Here is a 25,305-nt window from a genome sequence, read left to right as displayed (position 1 = left end):
CACTAAATGGGGATGCACTATCAGCCACACACCATTACGGGTGACTTAGATTTCATGAGCATTATTTTTAGCCATTAATGTGTATGAACAGAATTCTAACTAGAGTTCTCTACACATACTTCATTCACAGAGCCAAGCTATTGTAATTACATAAAAACACTGGATATTGGAACCTTTAAGAACTTAGACCATTTATATCTTATGCATGTATCTCAATGCATGCATTCACCCATGTCCATACTGCACAGAAAAGCATTTAGTTTCCTCCCTTCCTGACCAATTAATACTAATTCTGACAACATCACACAAAAAATAATATTACAGGGAGGGAGGGTGAGTGTGGACCTGAAGAGAGAGTACCATAATAGATCTCTGGGCACTGGCACACAATATCATCACTTCATTAACTGTTTCTTCTCCACTTACTGGTAGTCTACCATTTCATTTCTTGTTCATGTTAGAATTAACTTGCATTGCACTGTAATTAGATTGTTATTGCTTAACAGTGAATGTTAACTTGTCTTCAATTTTGCAGGTCCACATAGCTTGACATTATCAAAAGTTGTGGCTATTTATAATACTGTACCATTTGGCAGATTTTTCTTTGGTTGGTTGGTTGCTTGCTTGCTTGTTTTGAGACAATTATATTGCCCAAAATATAAAGGAGCAAAGTTCTTGGGTTACAAATTGAATTGTGGGAGAGGGAGGAGTAGGGGACAGAGAAACAAGTGTATGGTATCTAGATAGAAGAGACACACCTTTATTCACATGATACCAAATTTCCAGACAGGCTCCAGCTACTCAGTACTTAGATACCATGCTTCATGGAAGCCATTTTCAGGCTGTTAATTTTTGATGTATGGAACTACTGGTTTATACTATATTGTTTTTAGCCTGAAAAAGTTTCAATTTATATTTCACCATTACAATAAAGAACCCCTTGGTGTATGGTCCTGCTAGACTAAGACCACTTATTAGCAGGCAACAGTATAATAGATCTTTAGGTTAAAAAGGCCTCATCATGTGTTGCACTATCCCAGCCTGGGACAACTTTTTCGCATCATTACTGCTTAATTTTAGTATATGAACAATTTACAGATGTAAAATAGTTATATGGCTCCAACAGATCCTTTTGAATTGAAAAGACAGATATACAAAATCCATTATAATTTGCATGAGGCAAAGCCCTTTGAATCATAGATGTCATTTCCACAAACTCATTTTAACACTTGGAACATGTACAATATTTGAAAGCAACATTGCATATGTGCTGGCTGTAACTATGACATCCTTCTGAGGCTGCCTCACACAAATCATGTGAGAATTTGTCTTTCTAAAAACATGTCTGTCACTGACAATTACTTTGATGCCCACCCAATACTTACAATTCCACTAACATGTCAACATATATTTCTCAAGCCATAGGATTCAAGAAAGAAGCTTAAGACTTGAATCACAGGAGTCAATTGTCTTCCAGCTATTTGTTCACATTAGGACTTGATGAATCTGAACTCAGACACCAAAAGTCACACAAGAATAAAAAAGGTGAAGAGGCTGCTATCCAGGACCATAAATATGGTAATTGTTTTAATAAAAGCATGGTTTGTTTATTTATTTCAAGCCAAAAAAAAATCATACAGTGTTACAGGTATCTTTGGCTAACCACCTCTTTAAGCATCCAAGCTACTTTGGAAAGAGGCCCCATCTTGTACTGAGTTGTTAAACTGGACGTTTTATTACAAATATATTATTAGGGCAATGAGGCTAACACACTACTTTTTCTCAGGAACACTTTAACTATATGCAGGCAATAGATACTTAAGTATTAAGTCTAAGATGAAACCAAAATCTGTGCAAGTATTTTATTAATTATTCATAGTGGAAATTCTTACACGAGTTTTCTGAAAGTTGATTTGAACTTTTGGCCTTCAGACCCAAAGGTAAATGTTTTTCAAACTGAATCAAGCAACATCTACTTTTTAAATTAGATCATAAGTACCCTTATTAAAGTTTTCTATAAACTTGATATTTCCCTTGGGGTTACCTTATAAAAAAAGAAACATCTGGTATTTAACAAGCAGTGACATACTGCTGCATACAAGATATTAGCGATTAATGTACCACACAATTAGGCCTCTTAAAAATATTTGTAAGGTCCATATCATCTCCTCAAAATAATACCGAATGAGTGCATTTTTAGACCATTCAAAACCAATTAGGTTAATAAAAAGAAGTTAAATGCAAAAATATTTTTTCTCCTAACACCTAGTCTATCAACAGTGTAGTAAATAGGCAACATGAACTCAACCAAGCCAAATATTCACTAGATAGGTTTTAAAAATGACAGGGTCTTCTCTGCTTGAAGCATGTTCCTAACCCCCATTAATATGAATGAAAGTTAACCATGCACAAGAAGGAAAGGATACATTCTCTGTATGTTTATGATAACTTTGGAATCTTTGAATATTTCATTTTAATAAATATATTTTAAAAGATGTCTAGTTCTTGAGAACAAAGACTTCAGTTTCTGTTTTAGAATTACTGAGGCGCAAGATAAGACCAGGAAAGTTCAACCGGCCATGTATATTTTACTGCAAACATGTCATTTTAGACATCTTTCAAAGCTGTATCTGGAATATGAAAAGCAATCCTACTGAGGTATTGCTTGCCACTGTTCATTGACATATTCATGTAATGTAAAAATCAATCAAAACCAAAGAACCTTTTTTTAAAAAAAAAAAAATTGAACCCAAAAAAGGCACTTACAGGTTTTAGCTTATATAAAACCATCAGCTTGCTCCATTTTGATATTCCAGAATTTCAGTATTTAGGAGGAAACTTGAGTAACCAAACTCACAATGGAATTCTTATTACTAAGATCTTAACTAATGTTGGATCATCAGTAATATTGATTTAGTTGATTTGATTTTGGTCCACGTCTGTCTAGCTGAATATGGAAATCTAACATAATTGGCATTACATTAAGGAGTTACTATGTTGAGAAAAAAAAAGCTTAATCTCCACTAAAACAGACAAGGGAGTTTTTTAAATCCTTCAAATTAAGGATCTGGGAGCACAAGTCCCATTGATTTTCAATAGGAATTATGTTCTTAAATACCTCAGATGGTTTTGAAAATATCTTCCCCTTAAAGGTAAATTCAAATACTTACCTGTACTGTCAAAATAATTAAATCCTGCTTAAAACACACTTATTTTTATTATCTTGAAAATATGCAAAACTTTCATCCATAGAGAATGGTGATAATCATATTGTGTTTGTGAACATGTGGAAATAAATTAAGATATACAAGTCATCATTTTTTGGGGGGGGTGTCAATTCAATACAAGGAGCCTAATTCTAGCAGTGGATTGCACTCTGTATAAGGGGGATGGGAGGAATCATAGTATTTTTGCGCCATTGTTTATAAACACTTAAACTCACCTACATTTGTATTAAAAATAGCATATATGCAAAATTTCAGGAGTATCAGGATAATGCTGGGAATTACAACTGTTATGCAGGGGGAATGTTTAAGCTTCTTCATTATATATATATTATCTAATTCTGAGATTTGCCATCTGTTTTTAAAATACATACATATATATATATACACACACATATATACATATATATATACATATATATGTATGTATTTTAAAAACAGATGGCAAATCTCAGAATTAGATAATATATGTAAAAAATAAATGCTAATGTCTTATTAGAACACACAGAGTAATACAGTATATGAGACAGTCCACAAACTTTATAACTGCCATATCAAAGTTTATTAAACTTGTATTTCCTTACTTTCTTGAGCATCTACTAGTGTATCAATTCCAACAATATTTTGGCAGCCTAAAATTACACTATTCTGACCTTGACATTAGTATTCAACAGCACTGATGAAAGAATGACAGCTTCTCCATCCTAGTGGGTGATCTTGCAAGCTTTTACCTTCATGACTATGGAGTTTCTGTCAAATGTGCTTCCAGCTGAATGATCACACGCTTTTGAATTATGAAGTGGCTGCAAACTGTGCTAATTGGGTCCATATTGATGTCACTCATAAGGATTAAACAACCTTAATATTCTTAAAGGTTATATAAATATAGGTAATCTTACTACATATTATCTGTAGAGTATACTCAATTTGTAAGAACCTATTACACTGGTCACAAAATACAAGTTAATTATTTTAAATTTGAAAATCTGAAATATCAGGGAGGAAAAATACATGACTAAGTAACTAACAACAGTATTCATTTAGGGTATGTATTCACTGCAGAGTTAGCTTGGCCTGTTACCAAATTGTTCCCCCTAACGCCCTCCCCCTCATGTCCACACCCAACCTGGGTCAGCTCTTGGTATGGAATCAAGCCCCGGTTCCACTTTCATTCTGGGTGGTAACCCATCCACTTTGCAGTGAATACACTTGCTAAATCACTCGAGTGCTCATAGTCTTCCAGTACCTTTCCACATTTCACCCCATGTTTCCAAAGAGCAGACAAATTTTCTGACAATGCAATGGGAAAGAAACAAGAGGAGTTCAGTTTACTGTAGCACAAAGAACCTTAGGATTGCACCCAGAAATCCTAGCGATACACATGGGGGAGTACAGCAGCAGTGAGGACCTGGCAACTCTGTGATGGTTTTGTAGCATGGCTGCTCAAACCTAGACTAAGCTAACCTGACTGCTCAGACCCAAGAGCTGATCACCAGGGATAACTCTGCAGTGAAGACATACTTTTACCTCTAGCTTTTAGGGTATTTCCAGTTGGTAGAATTTATATGGAAAAGAATGTAGAGAACTAAACTCCACACCTGGATATTTTGGATACCTTAATTCACCAAACCATACTGCTAGTTAAAATCTGAGAAATCCTTTCCCTAATGCAAAAACAGGTACATGTGGGGAGGAGGAGGGAAGAAGCTGAGAGTGTGTACACCTAATTGAGGGATATATTGTATATGTTCACTATGTTGAGTCTTGCTCATATGCACAAATTAAATTGACCCCCCCAATCTGAGTCTGGGAATGAATTTTCTCTCAGGACTTACTGGGAGGAGGACTTGGAATGTCCCTCCCTCTTTTTCCCTACCCCTTTCTCTTGAACAAGAATTATTATTAGGATCTGGTGCAGGTCTCATATCTCAAGATTGCAGGAGGCAAGCACTAGTGGAAATAAGGTCATGTTCTGCTCATCCATGAAAGATGAAACTTTTGAAATGCTGCCTTCCTCCCGTCCAGTACAGAAAAAGATATATATGAAATAATAGCTGCATGCATTAGAGAATGGGATGTGGGAAGTTGCACTAGGAAGCTGCAATGAAGCATTACCACAGTGGCAGCTCTTTTCCAAGGAACATATTTTTTTCGGAAGTAGTACTTTTTAAGATAAAATAATATAAACACAGAGTATATTCTCCCTTTGATGCCTAAGCAGATATCTTATTAGCATTAGTGATGGGAACATTTTCCCTTAATCTCTGCCTGTGAATGTACTACTAATTTGAGTCAAATTCTGCCTCCTCTACTCATTGCTTAGTACCTTACTATGCAAGAAATCAAACTGAAATCTCATTAGATCAATAGGACTGTTTGTGTAGTAAAAGTACTCATTAATGTAAGTAAGGCAGGCGAGCCTTGGTTTCTCTATGGCTCTTGCTTTCCAGGGTACACCATCTAGAACTTCATGTATATTCTGATTTGTAACTAACTAGCATTCTAAGAACATAAGAACAGCTATGCAGGGTCAGACCAAATGTCCATTTCTAGCCCAGTATCCTGTCTTCCAACAGTGGCCAATGCCAGGTGCCCCAGAGGGAAAGACCAGAATGGGTAATCATCAAGTGATCCATCCCATCACCCATTCCCAGCTTCTGGCAAACAGAGGCTAGGGACACCATCCCTGCCCATCCTGGCTAATAGCTAATGATACACATATCCTCCATGAATTTATCTAATTCAACTTATGAGTTGAACAAGACTCAATATTCAGGCCATGGCTCTTGTAAAAAGTACATCACAAATTATTTCACAGCTTTTAAAACCTTCCTGGAAGGGAGTTTGAATCTCTGAGAGCTGCAATAAGATCTTCATCTATAAAACTATTTTTCCCTAATTACTCAGATAGACTGGGTCCCTCATTACAGCAGCATCACAAATAATTTTGCACAATTAGTGGTTCATAGTCTGAAGAGATGAAAATACATACTACATTTGTCACAATGTAAAGAAAGGCCACACCCAATATTACCCAAATATGTACTTTTGCATCAATAATATTGTTTTACCCATTAGTGTCTGAGTGGCATCAATAGCCCCCTCCCAGGGCAGAAGGAAAAAAACCTCTTTTCATATTTCAGAAGGATAAACAAAGAAGCCTAGCAGAAAGATCAAATATTAAATAGTCATCCATCACAGTGAGAGACACCGCCCCACAAGTAAAATAGGAAATACACACAACAGAACTTTTCTGTTTATCCAGATGTGAAGGTAACGTCTCAAGAGTTATCAGCATCTTAATGCTAACAGAATGTGAATTCTCATTGTCTTTAAAAAAAAAAAAAGCGAGGGAGAGTGTGGAGGATATACGGTAAGAATATACGGACTAAAAAGTTAGAGATTCAGAGATGAGCTTTCTTCTTTGGCTCATTTTTGGGACAGTAAACATAATTAATTCCACTACTTCTCATTTTCTATCATTTGTATTAAGTGATTGGAAACACAGATTGCATTTAGTCCTAACGGTGCTATAGTTGTAAAGGTTAATTCTATAAGATTCACTTAAATTAACAAAATGTTCTTCACATCATATTAGTCTTCCTTTCTCTATACAATAATCAGCATTGAGTTTTTCCCTTATTATTTCAATGAGATGGCTTGATAACTGGATAATTTGTTAATGACATAATTGCTTCTTATAAAATCTATCAAATCTGCAAACCTGTAATAGATGCTTTCTGCAGCTGATTTTGAAACTGAGACTCTTAAGAGATTATATTGATTACGGGAAAAGAGCCAGATGTTGCTCTCATTGAAACTGTGGATAGAAAACAACATCACTGCACTGATGGAATGTAACTAGTTTAATAAAGTATGCCAGAGGTTTCATATTTATTGAAAGGTTTTTCTAACAAATTTCAAGGATAGATTTTCATTTCTATTTAAATAACTGAATTAGAATCATACTCCATTTTGAAAACCTGTGATAAGATTAAGGCATAAACAGTTTTACAGCTACTTTAAGCCATGTGTTTTCAACATATATATTTTGGCAATGAGGAAATGGCAAAACACAGATTAAAACAGCAATAACAATTTGAAACTGGCTACTAATGGTGCTGGCTAGTTGGTTGTCTGTGTTCGCTTCCCAGTGGTTTGACTCAGGCAATTGGTTAACAAATCAATAAACGAGTATAAATCTTAGATTTTGTTGGTAAGATATCTAAGTGTTCCACCTCCAATCTACACCCACTATAGACTAGTCTGAGTATTAATCTGAACAGAAAACACATAATAGGACTTGATGTTGTAAACTACATTTCTTGAGCTTTTGAGGGCTAATGATCAACTTCCTTGTCATGCTTTTTCTTTCATACAGTGCAAATGATAAGACTGCCTGCTCAATATCTGATTACTAGTAGCATTTGCTGTATGTTCAGGTGATAATTACAGTACTACTGCAGACAAATGCTTGCTTTTTATGTCTTCATTTAGCAACGTTATAGTTGGATGAGTTTTTAAGGGGAGCAGCAACTATACTTTAAAAGTAAAACAGGTGCTCTCAATGATTTCACTGGGCATATAATATAAAGAGACAAATACCATTAAAACTAATGTTCAATAATTTTATAGCAAGAGTCTGCTACAGTCCGTGCAGCTAAAAGTTATGTAACCAGAACCAGACAATTTAGAAAAAGCCTTTTTATTTAAGTGGTTGCTTTCAAATTACACTAGGACAAAACCAATTTTATTCTTAAACTACAGTAAGATTGTAAGTCTATTCCACAAAGTAAATAGATTTCAATAGACCCTATTTATGAGCTATGCATAAATGCATAAAGTGCTTTACAAGTACTGGACTATATTATGCTTTGATTTTCTACTGCTCTGCTGTTTTAAAACTAAGCAATAAAATACATGGAAATAAGGACTGATTTATATTTTTTCAAATTGCTTGAAATCAAGATGACGACTTTAAGACCAGAAGGGACTATTATTATCACCAAGTCCGACCTACTGCATAACATAGACCACAGGATTTCACCCTTTGGTTCCTGTTTCAAGCCCATAACTTCAGGCTAAATTGGAGCTTATCATCTTTCAAGACAACATCCAATCTTGATTTGAATATTCTCAATGTTGGAGAATTTACCACATCAATTGGGTAATCTGTCACAATGGCTATGATATCACATAACTGATAAAAAAATATTATTTTCCAATTTCAATTGTTAATCCAGTTTCTTGTATTAATATAGCCAACTATTCTGTTGGCCCTTTTAGCCATATCATTGAACCGGGAGCTTCTATTCAGCTGGTTGCTTATAATGACTCCTAGGCCCTTTTCAGAGTCAGGTTACAGAATACAGTACATGTTATAAAAATAATATGCTGTCTCTGTCCTTGACAATAAATAATTATAAGCCATTCTATTTATATTGTAATAATAAAAAAGATTGAGCTAAAGCAAAACTACGATTCAGTGAATAAGTTGATGGCTTGATCTAACATATCAAGATTTTGATATCTGCCAGAAAATTCTTTCAATTAACAATTTCAATTTGAGATACATTTTAACCAATCTTCCAAGTAAGAACAACCTTTAACTGTGGGGGAGTTAGGAGCTGGTTCCATAGTGTATGGCTTGGACTTATCTACTTTTAACAATGAGAAATGACACCTGCCCACTTCAACAGGCAGGGGAACTTCAGGAGGCCGGTGGTGTAAGTGGACAGCTCCAGCAGCGAGGGAGGGAAACAGTTGCTGAGCTCCGCCCCCACCTCTTGGAGTCTCAGGCACGCATTGGCTAGTTGTGTGTGTGTGGGGGGGAGCAGTGCTGATTGGCCAGCATTTCTCAGCTTCCAGGATTTTACCTAGTGCGGGGGTCACATGCAGCCCCTTTCAGCATCTCCACTCTACCCACCGTGAACTAGGTATGAAAATCCAGCCTGACATATGCTACAAGTCTAGCAGATTGCCTATTTATGGGTCAGGATGGATTTTTTTTCTCCCATGGGCCAAATGGCAGAGGATAGGCAGTTTTTTCCCTTCCTCATAACACCTTCAAGCCACAGTGTTTTATGTAGGAATGCACTTAGTACCTAAATGAGGTACTTGGCTGAGTTGTTAAATTGTTGCAACTTGCGGTGGGTGTCCAGTGCAGTTAAAATGATAAAATCAGTGGTTCCCAGAAGTAAAAGATGTAGGGTTTTGACAATGGACCTTGGGCTCATGGGATAGGGTGAGACTTTGTGGAAAGAGGTCCACACACCCTTCTGCATCCTCTGTCCCCTTCGTGGGGTTGGGTTGTAAGACTCAGAGCAAGATGCGTCATGGGGGGTAGGCTGAGGAGAGCCTACCCTGAGTTATGGATTATACGGTAAGAGTCCTGATCCAACTCTGGAACCAATCAAATACCTGGTATAGGAGAGTATGGGGTGATGGGGGGATAGCTCTTCTTCACTGTGTTTAAGTTTAATAAAAGTTGTGCCCTTATGCTTAAAATCCATCCATGTGCTTCTGTCCTCATTTTGCCATGGTGTCTGCACACAAAATGCCCATTGAATTCCTGAGAATTCTGCAGACGTTATGACTGCAGGAAAAAGGAAGTAACTTTCTCCTTCCAACCTTGCTGCTAAACTGCAAAAGAAGCAAATGTTTTATTAAAGGTAGTTGTCACTGTGCCACTCACCCTTTAATGCACTCCCTGGTGACTAGGCATTTGGTAACAGCAGTCTTGCCTCAGGTTCCCTGTGTGTCAGTTTAGAAATGTGGCCTGTAGTCCTCAACCTCTCTTTATGACTTGAAACCTGCAGCTGGGTCATTTAAGTCCTTCCCCTTTCAGGGTAGTAAGGGGTCTCACCCCAAGGTGCTAGGGATCCTGTGATGGGCCTCCAATAGCTAGTCCTGGGGCCTGATATCCCTCTCCTTTCTTCATCTGGGAGAAACAAAGGAAATTAAAACAGAAACAAAAATTAAGCCCAGATGTCTTATGTTAGGGCTGCTACTCTGAATCTGCACTTTCAGGAGTCTCTACCTCCATTGCTGTGGTGGGGATACTGGGGGGAGGGGAGGGCAGTCCCACGCTCCACTCTGGCTCTAGGCAAGCCATTCAAAAGTTTTTAGCCAAATAGTCTTATTTTTCTATGGTTTTGTCCTGTCTGGTACTGAGACAAAACTGTGTGAGGTCACACCAGGAAGGACAGAGTCTGCATGTGCAGACAGGCCCAAGCTGTTTGCAGAACTATTGGAATGTCAGGTCTTTAGGGGACATGGCACCCAGGGATCCTGAGTTGGGTAATCAGAGACTGTTTGCTTAGGTTTCCTGTTGCCTTCCTGGGCTGCTTCCTACCTCTGGGCCTTGCACTCGTCTTCTGGATGGTAAGCGTCCCTGGATCCTTCTGCCAAGGCAATTTCCCCCATCTGATGCTTCAGAGCTTTTCTATGATGGAATTCAGCCTATCTAGCAGCCAGCCTGCTTTGCCTGCATTTCAGTTTTTTATCCCAGTGTTACCAACCAGCCATTGAGCCATAGCTGGGGAAGTGATTGCTCTCGTCATTAACTCTACAGTGTCCACTGCCGTGTGGTGTCTATACTCCCCATCACAGAGGTGATGTCAATCATTAGTCCAGTCAAATGCCTGTATTAGAACCAAATTTTTGACCAAATTGCTACCTACTTGCAAGAGCCTTCACAATTGTTTCAAAAGATCTAGACGCTGGAGTCTTACATATCTAAGTACTTAATTACCTTTTAATCACTACAGTATCTGAGCATCTCATAAACAGTACATGAATTAATCCTCACAAGGCTCTAATGAGGAAAGAAAGTGTCTTAATTTTTTCAGAATAGGAAACCTAAAACACAGAGAGATTAAGTGACTTGACCAATGTTACACAAATTTGTGGAAGAGTCAGAAACTGAATGCAGATCTCCTGAATACCAAGACAGTGTTTTATCCAAAAGATTATCATTTCTCATTAAATCCAGAATTTTTCTGGGTTATTAAAAAAAAGGAGGGGTACAGGGGGGTAGGCAGCTACAAAATTCAAAACAATGGGAGAAGAGAAAATTCTCAATCCACTCATGTATCTCTGGAAAACCAGTGTTGTAGCCTAATATAAAACACTTAAGCACACAGGAACCCGAACCTAAACCCTTTTCTGGAATGAAAGGGTGGGTGAGCTGAGAAACAAGAATGAAAAAATAGCTTCATTCTGCCTTGATGCTGCTTGACTCCTCAGCTCAGTCTTTCTTGACCAATTCTAGTGAGCATCCAAACCCCAAGAACCTCTTATTGATTTGTCAGAATTGCAATTCCAGGTACTCCCTCCAAAGTCACTATCAGAGAACTTGACCATATTTTCAAAACTTTTTGGATGAATTGAGTGGTTTTGCTTACATGTTTGTAATCTCTTGTTAACTACATCATTCTACTGCAGAGAGTTTTCATAAGCAAAAGATCCCACTGCTGTAAAGTGAGGTGAGTAGTGATTAAGGCTAAGTGGATCTTCTTAATTCAGCAACACTTTAAAATAATTGAACATTAATAAAATGGTAAATTACAACCGAATTCCGAGAGGAATGCATATGAAATGCACATGAATACCAACTTTTTTCATCATGACTAACATTATTATAGTTAATATCAAATGACAAAATAATGATTGGCTACTTATAGAGTTACTTTTATTTCTAATCTTGCTACTAAAGGAAATAGTTGTCTTTTGCTGGAGAAAAAGCAATCAAAGTTTTTCCTTTGTCAGTAGTCAAAGTGATTGCTTCAGAAGGGAATGTATCTTTTTCTGCTGATTCGGCCTGCAGTTTGGCCTGTGTACCTCAGAGATGAATAGCAGAGTTTTAGAGAGCATGAATAATGATGCCATGGTTTCTTACTGTTTTTCAGGCTTTTTTTTTTTTTTTTAAACATTAAAGCACAAAACTAATAATGCACATTCTATTCTTGCAATTTTAAAATAAAACAGAAGTGGCTGAAAGCAATTGTAGATATGACTTTATATTTTTGAACACAATGGACTTTGCATAGTAAACAGCCTTCATTTCACCTATTGCCAGTAATGTGTGCCATAGTCACTGTAGACTGCTTAGTTATTGATATTACAGTTCTATATAAAGGCGCCAACTGAGATCAGGGCACCATTATACTAGGGATTGTACAGTCACATAGTGAAAGACGGTATGTGCCCCAAAGAGCTTTCAAGACCCGTGGGTCCTACGAATGTCCCTCATCCAATTTATCAAATGCACTAATTACAACTGTGTGGGTTAAACCAGAAAGACAATTACTACACTTTCCAATGAACTCCCACAGAAAAAATGATAAAAAGACCAAAACACTGTATCACCCATAGGTGAACACTTTTCACAAAATGATCTCTCCACAACTGACCTCTCAGTCCTCATCCTCAAAAGAAACCTGTAGAACACCTTCAAAAGACTTAATTTTTTAATTCTATTGGATAGTAAAAACCATGAATTTAACAGACACTGATTTTATGGCCCATTAGAACACCATAATACACCTGCTGCCTGCTAACCCTCCATTGTCCTAAAGCTGCAAAGGTGCTAATTAACTACTTCATTTTAAGTAGTCCCCTTATGCTTAATCAGCCTCACCTCATATTCAGCTTGGGACATTCTTAATTTCTTCTCCAGACCTGTAGAAGAGCTCTATGAAACTTGAAAACTTTCCCTTTCCACAACCCAAGTTGGTCCAATAAAATATATTACTTCACTCACCTTGTCTCTCTTATATTCTATTACACAGATACAGATAAATGGTGGTAAAAAGGAAATATTAAGATACTAATTCTATACAAGGAGAATTAACACAGAGAAATTAAGTGACTTGTCCAAAGTCACACAAGCAGTTTGCGGCAGAGCCAGTAACTGAACTCAGATTTGCTGAATACCAATCCTGAATCTTAATCACAAGAGACAATTTTTATTATATTCCACTAGCTCTTTTAATCAAGGACCATGGTTTATATTATGGAAGTGCCAGTCTTGGCAATGAGGGCTGGATTGGGAGCAGGGAATCCTAACACTTATGATAGCTACAGCAAGGAGATTCTTGATTAGGTTTCCTGTAGCTAAAATAAAGTAACATGTGAAAGGGATGGATGGAAGGTAGAAAGGGTGCACAACTTTGCACTGAGCTGGATGATGCACTAAAACTCTAAATGCAGGTTAGTTCTGAAAGGCTCTGCTAGGTGGAAGCTTAAATAACAGTGTTTGGGAGCCTGTAATTTTATGTAATCTATAAAAGATTTAGTAGATAGATTAGAAAGGGGAGAGCACACCGAAGTGAGTTAAATTTAAAGCAAGATCCAATATTTGTCTGAGAAAATAGTTAATCTACAAATTAAAGATGACAGCAATATAAAGATCAATCCGTCAATATGACAACTAGCAGTTTCAGCTGGTTTCTTCTTTATACTAAAGTTTAGATGGCTTAAATTGTTAAAAGGAAAAATTACTTGAACAGTGCATAAAGATTAATGATTGTATTTGTAACTTCTTTTTGTGCGATATTTCCTACCATGACATATTTGGGCCAACAATATTGAGATCCAAGTTCAAATACAGGTCACTAGTGTTTGGTAAACCATGGAAATCCATGTAGCTTGTATACCTACTTTAAACTCTAAGATATGTATATACATGTGAGAGAGAGAAAGTTATGACTAGAGTGTTTGCCCACACTCTTAAAGATGCATGCCCTTCAACTATTATGGAGTCACAGCTGTCACTTCACAGTTAAGGTAGCAACTGAGTTTCCATTACAAGCCCACATGTGTGGTTGTTTTAGTTTTTTAAGTAAGAGTAGGCAAACACTCACATTAGTCTAAAAAATGATAGCTTAGATCTGGAGATGAGAAAATTTCAAGCACATGAGACAAAGGGTTTATTAATTATGGCAACCTAAAATTAGATCTGTCAAACAGTTCCACAAGCCGCCCTCCCCCTCCCCCCCCGGACACTTTGTAGTAAAAAAAAGGGACAGGTCTTGCCTAGCAGAGATATTATGCCCAAGACCAACATTTAATTGGTTACACTCAAATTAGCAAAGCCTCACAAAGTAATCACTAGAGAGGATTGTCAATGGTGAAGAGAAGGGGCCCACAGAAAGGGTTCATAGAGGATTTCTCATAAGCTTCTACTCAGTTTTCCCCAAGTCTGCTTTGTTACCAATCCCCATCCTTCTCAAGAGGTCCATAGGAAGGGGGAAAGGCTTCTACTGATCTCAGCAGATCTGTGGGGTCAAGGAAGGGGAAAGATACATATGGGCTTAGAGATATGAGAGAGAGAAAGATCAAGAGGGCATTCCCCTCCTTCCTATAGATCTACTAAGTTCAACATAAGAGGAAAACATCCCAACCAATTTAGTCTGAGTCTGCTCCCTCATAAGCCTTCAGAGTCTTGCTGAGTAATAACTCAATTTCCTGTGAGGCTTCATAGCCTTATTAGTCACAAATGAGCCAATTTTGGCATATTGGAGACTGTCAACTATATATAGGCTCTTTGGGGGCTGAAGATGGCTAATGTTCTTGCACTCAAACCATTGATATGAATGTGCAAACATAAGTTTGTTGTGTGGAAACTAATTTTACAAAATTCCAGGTTACTTGTTCCAGACTTTTTTACAGGGATGCCTTTTAGCAAGACACCAACATCTGAATTATGTTCTGAGAGCATGTGTTTTACTTTGGCAATAATTGCAATAGAATGAAAATGAGCACGCTGTTTCATTACTTTGAACTCAAATAATTAGAGCAGTTTTGTAGATAAACAGCTATTAAACTAGTTCGGAGAAAATAGTCACAGAATGAGAAACTTCACAGGTCGAATTCCAATAGTTATTTTCTCTATTCTATCCACTTTCATGATCCCTTCTCTTGTTACTAGAGAAGCAAGGCTATGGTTCAAAGCTACTTAGACCAGAGTTTGAACTATAAAAAGATTACTCTACTTATTGTTCTTGGGATTTTTTTCTCCATCCCAGGAGGTAGCCAATCTAATCTCTGACCACTTGCCCTAACTTTTTGTAGATTTATTAAAGGCCATATAATTCCCTAAATTTGATGGGATTTTTGACCTATCATCATAATCAGTTAACTGCGCCTCAGTTCAGAACTACTGGCTTTACACCATAGGTGGCTGAGCTTTTGAGAAATGCGGTCCCAAGTTCGTATGCAGTAGTAGTTCAAAGACCCTACACACATTCTGGTCAGAATTAAACCCCAGGAAATGCAGGAACTAAGCAAACATTGTGCACAAGGCATCTATCTAGGTGTTGTAATTAGCTTTAAATTGGCATGGATGGAACAAGACAGCTGCCCACAGGAACTGGAAAAAGATTAAAGAAAAAACAAATACACCAAGTCAAAATCAAATGTGCTGACATTTTATGCAGAGTTGGGGATGATAAAAAGGAAACCATTTGTTGGGCTGTGTGTTCTGAAAGATATGAAGGAGACCATTATGATGCATTTAGACAATGCTAGAGGGAGAAACACATTTTTTCGCTGTACAGTAGCTGCAAAATTGAAAGGCAGAGCACAACACACAATGCAACAGAAGTGGTCTAATGCAATTCATTTACACACAGGATGGAAAGACAATCTAGATTGCTCTGTCTAATCCCTGACAGTCCAGAATTGCAAGCTGGTCCATGGTTACCAAAATGGGTCATAACACTAGATAAAAATGTATAGTGGTACAAAAGTCCCCAAACTTCATATAATTCAAGTGCATATTAAAGAGCCCTTCACACTCAGTACAAGGATCAGAAAAATCCAGTCACACTTTTTGAAATCCTCAGTTTGAAATATGGCAGTTTTTGGTAAATTTAGTAGTAAGCCTTCAACAGAGAAGCAGAAAATAAACATTTCTGCTTTCTGGGAAATGTAGAATGAACTCTTAAAGCATTTTAATTATGATATATGAATTGTTGTGTCAAATACACTATAAAATGTAGTTTTTAAATGTGAGAAAGCATGGTAATGCCATGTCCTTAAATTAAAAGGACCCAGTCCACTGTCATAAGTTTGAAGACATGACACATTTTAAGGATAATCTTAGCCCTGCTATCAGGAGGTTCAGTTCAACAGCAGTCAGCTAAGTTGCTTACACTAGGACTGAATTTGATGTACCAAATATTAAAATCCATCACTTGAAAGAAGGGGCAAACTGTTAGACTCTTCTGTTGCAGTTCCTCAGATGCCTTTGAAACAAAAGTAGCTCAACTGCAGCAGCTGCAACAAGCAATAAGAGTAATCAGGAAGCTTTAGTCTGAAAAAATCTCTAATTGGGATCAGACTGGAAAATAGCAAGTAGTGACTATCTCCCAAACTCTGCCCACAACCTAAGCACTGCTATTCAGTGTAAAGGAGATATAAGAGGCTACTCACAATAGATCGTGCAGATCTCCATAGTGTGATTGTCCCTATACTTTCTTGCCTACTTTGATTAGTAGTTAAATAGTTAACAAATGTTGATTTTTAAAATTACTGTCGTAGGGCTTAAGAGTTAACACTCAGTAAGGTGAACAGCAGTTTCAGTCTCTGGAGGTATCTCTACATTGTGTTACATCCTGTGCACATTTTGAAGGCTATCTTTGCCACCCTAATACGTAGAAACTATTTAAATGAAAAGAAAAGAGAGCAACCTTAGATTCTGGACACCAAATGTCACCAAAGAAAAATGCCGGCTAACTGAACCTCCTTGAGCTATACTAATCCAGCTTCTAATCTCTTTAAAACTAATAAAACACCTACACAAACACAACTGTGTAAGTGCATCTTGATTGGAATTTGACACTACAGAGAAGCCAAAACCTGTATCATGGTGCTAAATAGGCCCTGTGACAGATAATGCAAACACAGGCAGATCTTGATACATATTTTAATGGTATCTGTATGTTTGAGCCAGCCATTGAAAGCATAAAAAAACTTCGAAGACTATTATATTGAGATGAGCCAGACAATATGGGCCACTATAACATTCATAGACCCTTGTATCAATAAGTGGTGTATGTAGTTGTGTGTTTCTGGCTTTATGGGTGGTTACCTTGGAATCTGAAATAACTAGGGGGTGATTAATACAAAATCCCAACGGTGGTTATGCAGCTGTCCAGCCTCGGAAGGCCCAAGTCCTTGGGAAAAGCAGCAGTGAATCAGTGTTTACCTGTTTTCAAGAGATCATGGAAGACAGACAGTTTTGCAAGTATAATGGCTGAGTTTCAACTGAGAGGGGGCTTTTGGGGCTACAAATTGACATGGCCTGATAACCAAGATGGGCAAACCCTTAGAGAAGGGTTTGAAAGACTCTGTAACTTATCAGGGACTCCTACAAGGACTGACACGGGACATCTGGTAAGCTTAAATAAGAGTTTAGATCCGTTTATTGTTTTATATATTTTCTCTGTAAGCTTCTGTCCATACATTATCATCATCATCTTCCTTTGAAGAGCTATTTGGTTACTTGTAACCACTAGTCATAGTCTTTGGAGAGGGAGCACAACACAGGGGCTGGACTTGAGTCAGACCTGCTGGAATTAATACAGTGATGTGAAAGGGGGCTGCAAGCTTAAGCCACTGGTCAGGAGGGAGAGAGAAGGCTGTGGGTCCTTGCCCAGAGAAAGGTGACAGCTAGAGGCCTGATATCTAAGAGGACATGCCTTTAATACACCACAAAGGAGATAAAAGAGGTAATTATCCCGAATCTGTGACAGGCCCTAACTATGGAAGTGTTTGAAATCCAAGCTGGATGCAAACGATTCCGCTCTCTATAAATGGCTGAACGTAACCAATCAAAAACGGAGTATCTCTGGATGCGGTGTTCAAAAACCTAGATAGAAATAGCAGGGGAAGGTTAAGCCATCTCTTCACAGAACTGTCATCACACTCCTCCCAACCTGCAGCCTAATGAATTATATGAGACATCATCATTCACAGACTCTACAAGTTTATTCAAATAGGATGATTATGGCTCTATAAGCTGTCATGAAGAGTGAAATAACTAGGAGAAGACCTGTTTAGTTTTTGAACACATGATAATGCTCCCAGAAGTTATTCTATTTCTAAAGAATTGATTAACATGAGTAATTGGGTTTTATAGCTCTGAGACTAATGCCAATGGGTAAAGAAGATGGCACAACATGCTTTTCATTTTAGATGATTGTTATCATCCAAAATTCCAGTAAGAGCTGCCAATAGGAACAATTGTAGCTGGAACAGTGAATTAGCAAACTCAGTGGCCAGAATGTACCAGCTGGGTCAAGAGTGCCAATTGCAATAGTAGTAAGATCCAAAATGTCAATATGGCCATTGGTGGTTTTGGTAGAAATGATCTGTGGTGAGGTGCTGACCTTGTGAGTTAGGGGAAGAAAGCAGCAGTTTCTTTTGATCGTTTATTTGTTTTTAAATGAGGGGGGGCATTATTTCACTGTAAAGCTGGTTCTTGCCATTACAGTCATTCTTAACTACTATACAACTACAAAGCCTACAATGGTAATTATTGCCTCACTTCATAGGTAGTCACTGTGAACTTTAGATTATCAATTTTCTATATAATTTGAGGGAGGAGATGAATAAAGGTTTTGTGGGGGATGGATAAAATATAGATGCAGCACTCTGGCAAGCAGAACTGCAAAGGATGCTCTATTTGATCAAAGTAGGAAAAACACTTATGCCAAGCTGTCTGCTTTGTTTACAATCATTGCCATTCTCTCACATCATCTGCCTCTTTGCATTATTGTATTGTCTACATTTTTTATTCACTGTTGGATGATCAGTGAGTCAGTGTCCAAGGCATTTTCTGTGACAGATTTATTTTAATGTATTGAACTCTTTAGCATCCAGCCTGCAGCAAGTTCCTTAATCTCTTTATGAATGCTAGTTCCTTGACTCGTAACCAAAAGTGGACAGCATACGAAGAACAACAGAACTATGAAAAGGATTAAGAGAATTCTATGTCAAAATGGACAAAGAAAAGCCAGTGTTATGCCATAAAAAATAATAATAATGGTTTTTCTGTCTCTTGGGCAAGGAGAAATAACTTTTCTACCACATAATAAATTTATTAGCCTTCCTGACCTCATCATTCCCACCTTAGCTTAGATACAGCATCAAAGACAGAAATAGCTGTTTGACAGTAGAATTTTCAAATTCAGCTTGTTAACATTCAGAGTTGCTACATTATCAGATTGAAAGTTACTGCAGGAGTACCACCTTGTGGACATTAATATAATTGCTAAGTCTAGTTGTACAACACTGTAAATAGTAGTTTGTACACTGACATTCATTTGGAAGAGTCAAAAGCGTATACATTAGAATAAGTCAACTGAAATATGTAAGCAAATACCCATTAACACACTTGATAATGGGGTGATACTATCACTTAATTTAGACTAATAAGGAATTATATCTTTCTGAACATAAAAGGTCGGAATACAGAACAATACAGTTAAAGAATTTTATAAGGAGAAAAAGAGAGTGTTTAAGATTCCCAAATTCTATTACATCTGAATTTCACATGGATAGTAAAAGGATATGCTGTATATTACTTATCGATAGCATGGTTCGCCTAATGCTATGAAAAAATATAGTTCTCACATCCTAGATTCAAGGGCCAACAAAATTGCCACTGAGTTATAAAGAAGCTCCACCAGAATCACAGACTTATAGAAATGTAAGACTAGAAGGGACTTCAAGAGGTCATCAAGTCCAGCATCTGGCGTGGAGGCATGACCAAGTAAACCTAGACCATCCCTGACAGGTGTTTGTCCAACCTGTTCTTAAAAACTTCCAATAGCTAGAAAGTTTTCCTAACAGCTAAACTAAATCTCCCTTTGCTACAGATTAAGCCCATGATTTCATTTCCTACCTTCAGTGGACATGAAGAACAGTTGATCACCACCCTCTTTTTAACAGCCCTTAACATATTTGAAGACTTCTCGGGTCCCCCCACCCCCATATTTTTTTTCCAGACCAAACATGGCCAGTTTCTTTTAACCTTTCTTCACAGGTCAGGTTTTCTAAAACTTCTATCATTGGCCTGGTCCACACTAACCCCCCCACTTTGAATTAAGATACGCAACTTCAGCTACGTGAATAACGTAGCTGAAGTCGAAGTACCTTAGTTCGAACTTACCCCGGGTCCAGACGCGGCAGGCAGGCTCCCCCGTTGATGCCGCGTACTCCTCTCGCTGACCAGGAGTACCGGCGTCGACGGCGAGCACTTCCGGGATTGATCCGGGATAGATTTATTGCATCTAGACAAGATGCGATAAATCGATCCCAGAAGATTGATTGCTTACCGCCGAACCCGGCGGTAAGTATAGACCTACCCATTTTTGTGGCTCTCCACCGGTTTCTCTCCAAGTTACGTGTATCTATCTTAAAGTGTGGCGCCCAGAACTAGATACAGTACTCCAGCGCAGGCCACACCAGTGCCAAATACAGTGGAACAATTACCTCACATGTGTTACATATGACACGTCTGTTAATAAACCCCAGAATATTAGCCTTTTTTACAACTGCATCACATTGCTGATTATATTAATGTGATCCACAATAACCCTTAGATCCTTTTCAGCAGTCCTATTACCTCACCAATTATTTCCCATTTTGTGGTTGAACATTTGGTTTGGTTTGGCATGATTTGTTCTCGACAAATCCATGCTGGCTATTCCTTATAACCTTATTATCCTCTAGGTGTTTACAAATTGATTGTTGCATAATTCAGTCCAGTATCTTTTCAGGTATTAAAGTTAGAATGACTGGTGTATAATTCCCCAAGTCCTCTTTGCTCCCCTTTTTAAAGATGGGTACTATGTTTGCCCTTCTCCAGTCCTCTGGGACTTTACCCATCCACCAGGAGCTCTCAACGATAATTGGCAATGGTTTTGAAATTGCTTCAGATAGTTCCTTAAGTACTCTAGGATGAATTTTATCAGGCCCTGCCAACTTGAATACATCTAGCTTGCATGAAGATGTGGTTGAAGCCAAAGTGCAAGATGGGAGTAGATGGATAGAGGGACTGTAGTAGGATTTTGCTAATTTCTACATGATTCTTTCACTATTTTATCTATTTTGATTTATAGCCAAGCAGCCTTTCATTGCTCTGCTTACTTGTACAATAATCACCAGACTGCAGTCCTTTTCTGTTTACTGACCCCTCCCAGCAGGCTCACATACATGTTGAACAGGTCAGATTACAAGATAGAACTCTATAGCGTAAGAGAACTCTCAGAGAGCAGATAAGCAATTACCCAGGATAATGCTCTGAGACCGCTCACAAAGAATGGAGCACAACCACTCAAGAGCAGCATTAACCACCCCAGTCTACCCCTGAAACTGAAGCTCACAAACCACTTGGAAACATTTGAACCACAGATCTGTTCAACAGATCTGTACCTGCTGACAGCTAGCAAAAAGCAATTATACTCTCTGCTACCAGAACTGTAAACATGCCAATTTAAAAGTGCTATAGTCAGTCTAATCCTCAAAAAGCAAACACTCAAAACAGAATAATTGTCCAACTACCACCCATCTCCAAACTGCCTTTCTTAGGAAAAACACATCATGTCAAGGAAATAGCAAATTCAGGGAAATAGCAGCGACTAATCAACAACATGCACCAACATCTTCAATTCTTCACAATCTGGCTTCAGACCAAGGCACGGTGTGCAGAAAGCGTTAGTAGCACTAAAAGACCACATGTATGACAAAAATCTCCTGAATGAGGAGCAACTGGCTCAAAGCACACCCAAGAAGGACTGAAGCAATGTTGGTTGGACAGGGAAAATACTTTAAACAAATAGCTAGGAAATTGTCCTCCATTTTCCATCTGCCACTTCTGGTAACCAAAGTGGTGCAAAGTCACAGGGACACTTTTATTCACAATTGATGTGACTTGAGCGTAAAGGCTTAGTGATGAATTAAAACCTTCTTCAACTGACAATTGCTAGGAAGCTTTACACATTCCACCCTAATGAGGATCAGGCCTCAGAGAGCTATGTTTGCGCCATCTCCAGAATGGAATACTGTAATTCCTTATAATAGGGGATGGAGAGGGATGCAGTGCAGAAACCAGCCTGTATAGATTTTGGCTGTCTGCCTAACTGACAGAAAAAGTTGGCTCTGACCACATTACTCTTGTGCTCTGATCTCACCACTGGCTCCAAGTTCATTTCCATTATTAAGTGAAGGCCTTGGTCCCAATCTTCCAAGCAATCAATAGGTCAGGACCTGGCTATATCAATGACTGCTTTTCCATCCATAACATGCCAATTCAGCAGCAACACCTTCTGAGGCAATGCAGCTTACAAACCCCAGAACGAAGTGCATGAGAGCCAGAAATAAAGCATTCTATCTAGATCAATGAGGTAAGATGGTGGCCTGTTCTTCTGAAAGAAATCAAACTAATCCTGAGTATAACCACCTACAGGATATGCTACCATAACTTCCTCTAGACAGAATAATTTTCCACTATAACAGGAATGATGATTAAAAAAAATAAACAATTCATGCCCAGGTAGAGCCTCTTTTAATCAAGGAGAGAAGAGGAAAAGAAGTCCATAAATTATTCTAGAAACCTGGCAATCCGGATTACATTGACCTAGGAAGCAGATACCGTGGTAATGTTGTTCAAGAAAACCCTAAAATAAATAGACTTAATCCACCCCAGCTTCAGACCAAAGGCCGATGATTGATCTAAAAGAATCAGAATTACACTTTGTACTTGTAGACTTCATCTTCTGCTAGGAAATAATTTCCACCAGCTCTCTCTAACATACATACACAGCTCAAAATCACTGGGATAGAGGCCTAACAACCTTTCCAATCAACTATCCTAAAAAAGGAAGATTGGACACAGATCCATAGGTAGCATAACTACCAGCATTAGTAGAGGCTTTCTTGAACAGCAACATTAGACTGGCTTGTAGTGTCTTTCTTAGGGCTTGTCTACATAGTGCTGCCAGGGCCGGCTGCTCCAGGCACCAGCTTACCAAGCAAGTGCTTGGGGCGGCCGCTCTGGAGAGGGGCGGCACGTCCAGCTGTTCGGCGGCAAATCCCTCACTCCTGCTCGGAGCGAAGGACCTTCTGCCAAATTGCCGCCGCAGATCGCGATTGTGATCGCAGCTTTTTTTGTTCTGTTCTGTTATTTTTGTTTTGTTTTGTTTTTTTGTTTGGCTGCTTGGGGCGGCCAAAACCCTGCAGCTGGCCCTGAGTGTTGCAGACAGGTCCATGAGGGTGTGAATTTCAGAGCACTCTAATTGCCCCATGTAGACCCTGCTGGTATGAGCTAAAAGGTACCTAGTTTACACTGATGAAGTCTGCACACTAGGTACCTTTTAGTTCATACCAGGTGGGTCTACACAGGGCAGTAAGAGTGAAACACAGGATTCTGCAATTCCATTACCTTTGGATCTAAGTGCCACTGAAAATTAAGCATCAGTGTCCATAACAAATATAACAGTTTTTCTCTCCCGTCCTCAGAAATGGTTGTGCATAAATTGAGATGTTCTCAATATAACTGGTACCCAGACCGCAATGAGATATTTTGATAATATCAAACAACAATGAACCCCAGTTCTTCCCTATTGGCTTTTACTAGCCAGAAAAGGAGACATTATTCACCTTGTGCAGTAACTCGAGGTCTTCCAAGTGTGTCCCCCTATGCGTGCTGCACTTCAGGTGTACTCATACCCATTCTTCCTTTAATTAGAGATTTTGGGTAGTAGTGCCTATTTTCCCTGTGCTTCCTTGTGCCCTACTCCAAGGCCAAATAGCAGTGGTGGGCAACCTGCAGCCCACAGGCTGCACACGGCCCGTCAGGGTAATCAACTCGTGGGCCATGAGACAGTGTTTACATTGACCATCCGCAGGCACGGCCGCCTGTAGCTCCCAATGGCCGCAGTTTGCCGTTCTCGGCCAATGGGAGCTGTGGGAAGTGGTACGGGCCACAGGGACTTGCTGGTCAGCACTTCCGCAGCTCCCATTGCTTATTGCTTAAGAGGTGCTCGTGAGAGGGGTCCTTGAAAAGAGATAGGAAGAGGGATGGGTATAGGGGAGGGAGATGTCTGATGTGATTCTCTCCCATGTGGAAAGAAAGTGGGGGAAATGGTATATATGCAGCTTAGTGTTATGAGATAGTACCAAGCCCTCAATTAGCCCATCAGAACTGATGCTTAAATCAGCGTTTCTCAAACTGGGGTCCCTGAGGGTTCCACAGAGCGTTTGCAGACCCCGCTGATCAACTTTTCTCCCTCCCTCCCAGCAGCCCCTGTACGCTAAAAGTCCGGCAGCACAGTGGGGCTAAGGCAGATTCCCTGCCTGCCCCAGCTCCACATCACTCCCGGAAGCAATCGGTATGTCCCTGCAGCCACTGGGGAGTGGGTGAGAAGGGGCAGGGGCGTCTCTCTCCATGCATTGCCCCGCCCTGAGCTCCTACTCTTCAACTCCTATTGGCCAGGAACTGCAGCCAATGGGAGCTTCAGGGGTGATGCCTGCGGAGAGGGACAGCATGCAGAGACCCCTGACCCCCCACTTAGGAGCTGCTGCCAGAGAGATGCGACGGTCGCTTTTGAAAGATGCCTGAGGTAAGCACCGCCCACCCATAGCCTGCACTCCGCTTCCCCTCCCACACCCCAACCCCTTGCCCCAGCCCACACCCAAACTCCCTTTCAGAGCCCTCACCTCACATCCCCTCCTGCACCCTAACTCCCTCCCAGAGCCAGCACCCCTTGCCCCCTCCTGTATCCCAACCCACTATCCCATCCCAGAGCCTGCACCCAAACTCCCTCTCAGAGCCCACACCCCCTCCCGCACCCAAACTCACTCCCAGAGCCTGCACCCCACATCCCTCCTGCATCCCAACCCCCTGCCCCAGCCTAGTGACAGTGAGTGTGGGGGAGAGTGAGCAACGGAGGGAGGGGCAGTGGAGTGAGTGGGGGGTGGTGCTCAGAGAAGGGGCAGGGCAGGGACATGGCCTCGACCTCAGGGAAGGGGGGGGTGGGGCAAGGGCTGAGCAGGAGTCCCCCCCCCCCCC

The sequence above is a fragment of the Trachemys scripta genome, chromosome 5 (genome assembly GCF_013100865.1).
Source record: "Trachemys scripta elegans isolate TJP31775 chromosome 5, CAS_Tse_1.0, whole genome shotgun sequence".
Lineage (NCBI taxonomy): Eukaryota > Metazoa > Chordata > Testudines > Emydidae > Trachemys > Trachemys scripta.
The sequence above is the reverse complement of the archived record's forward strand: the minus strand, read 5'-3'. Positions refer to the sequence as shown.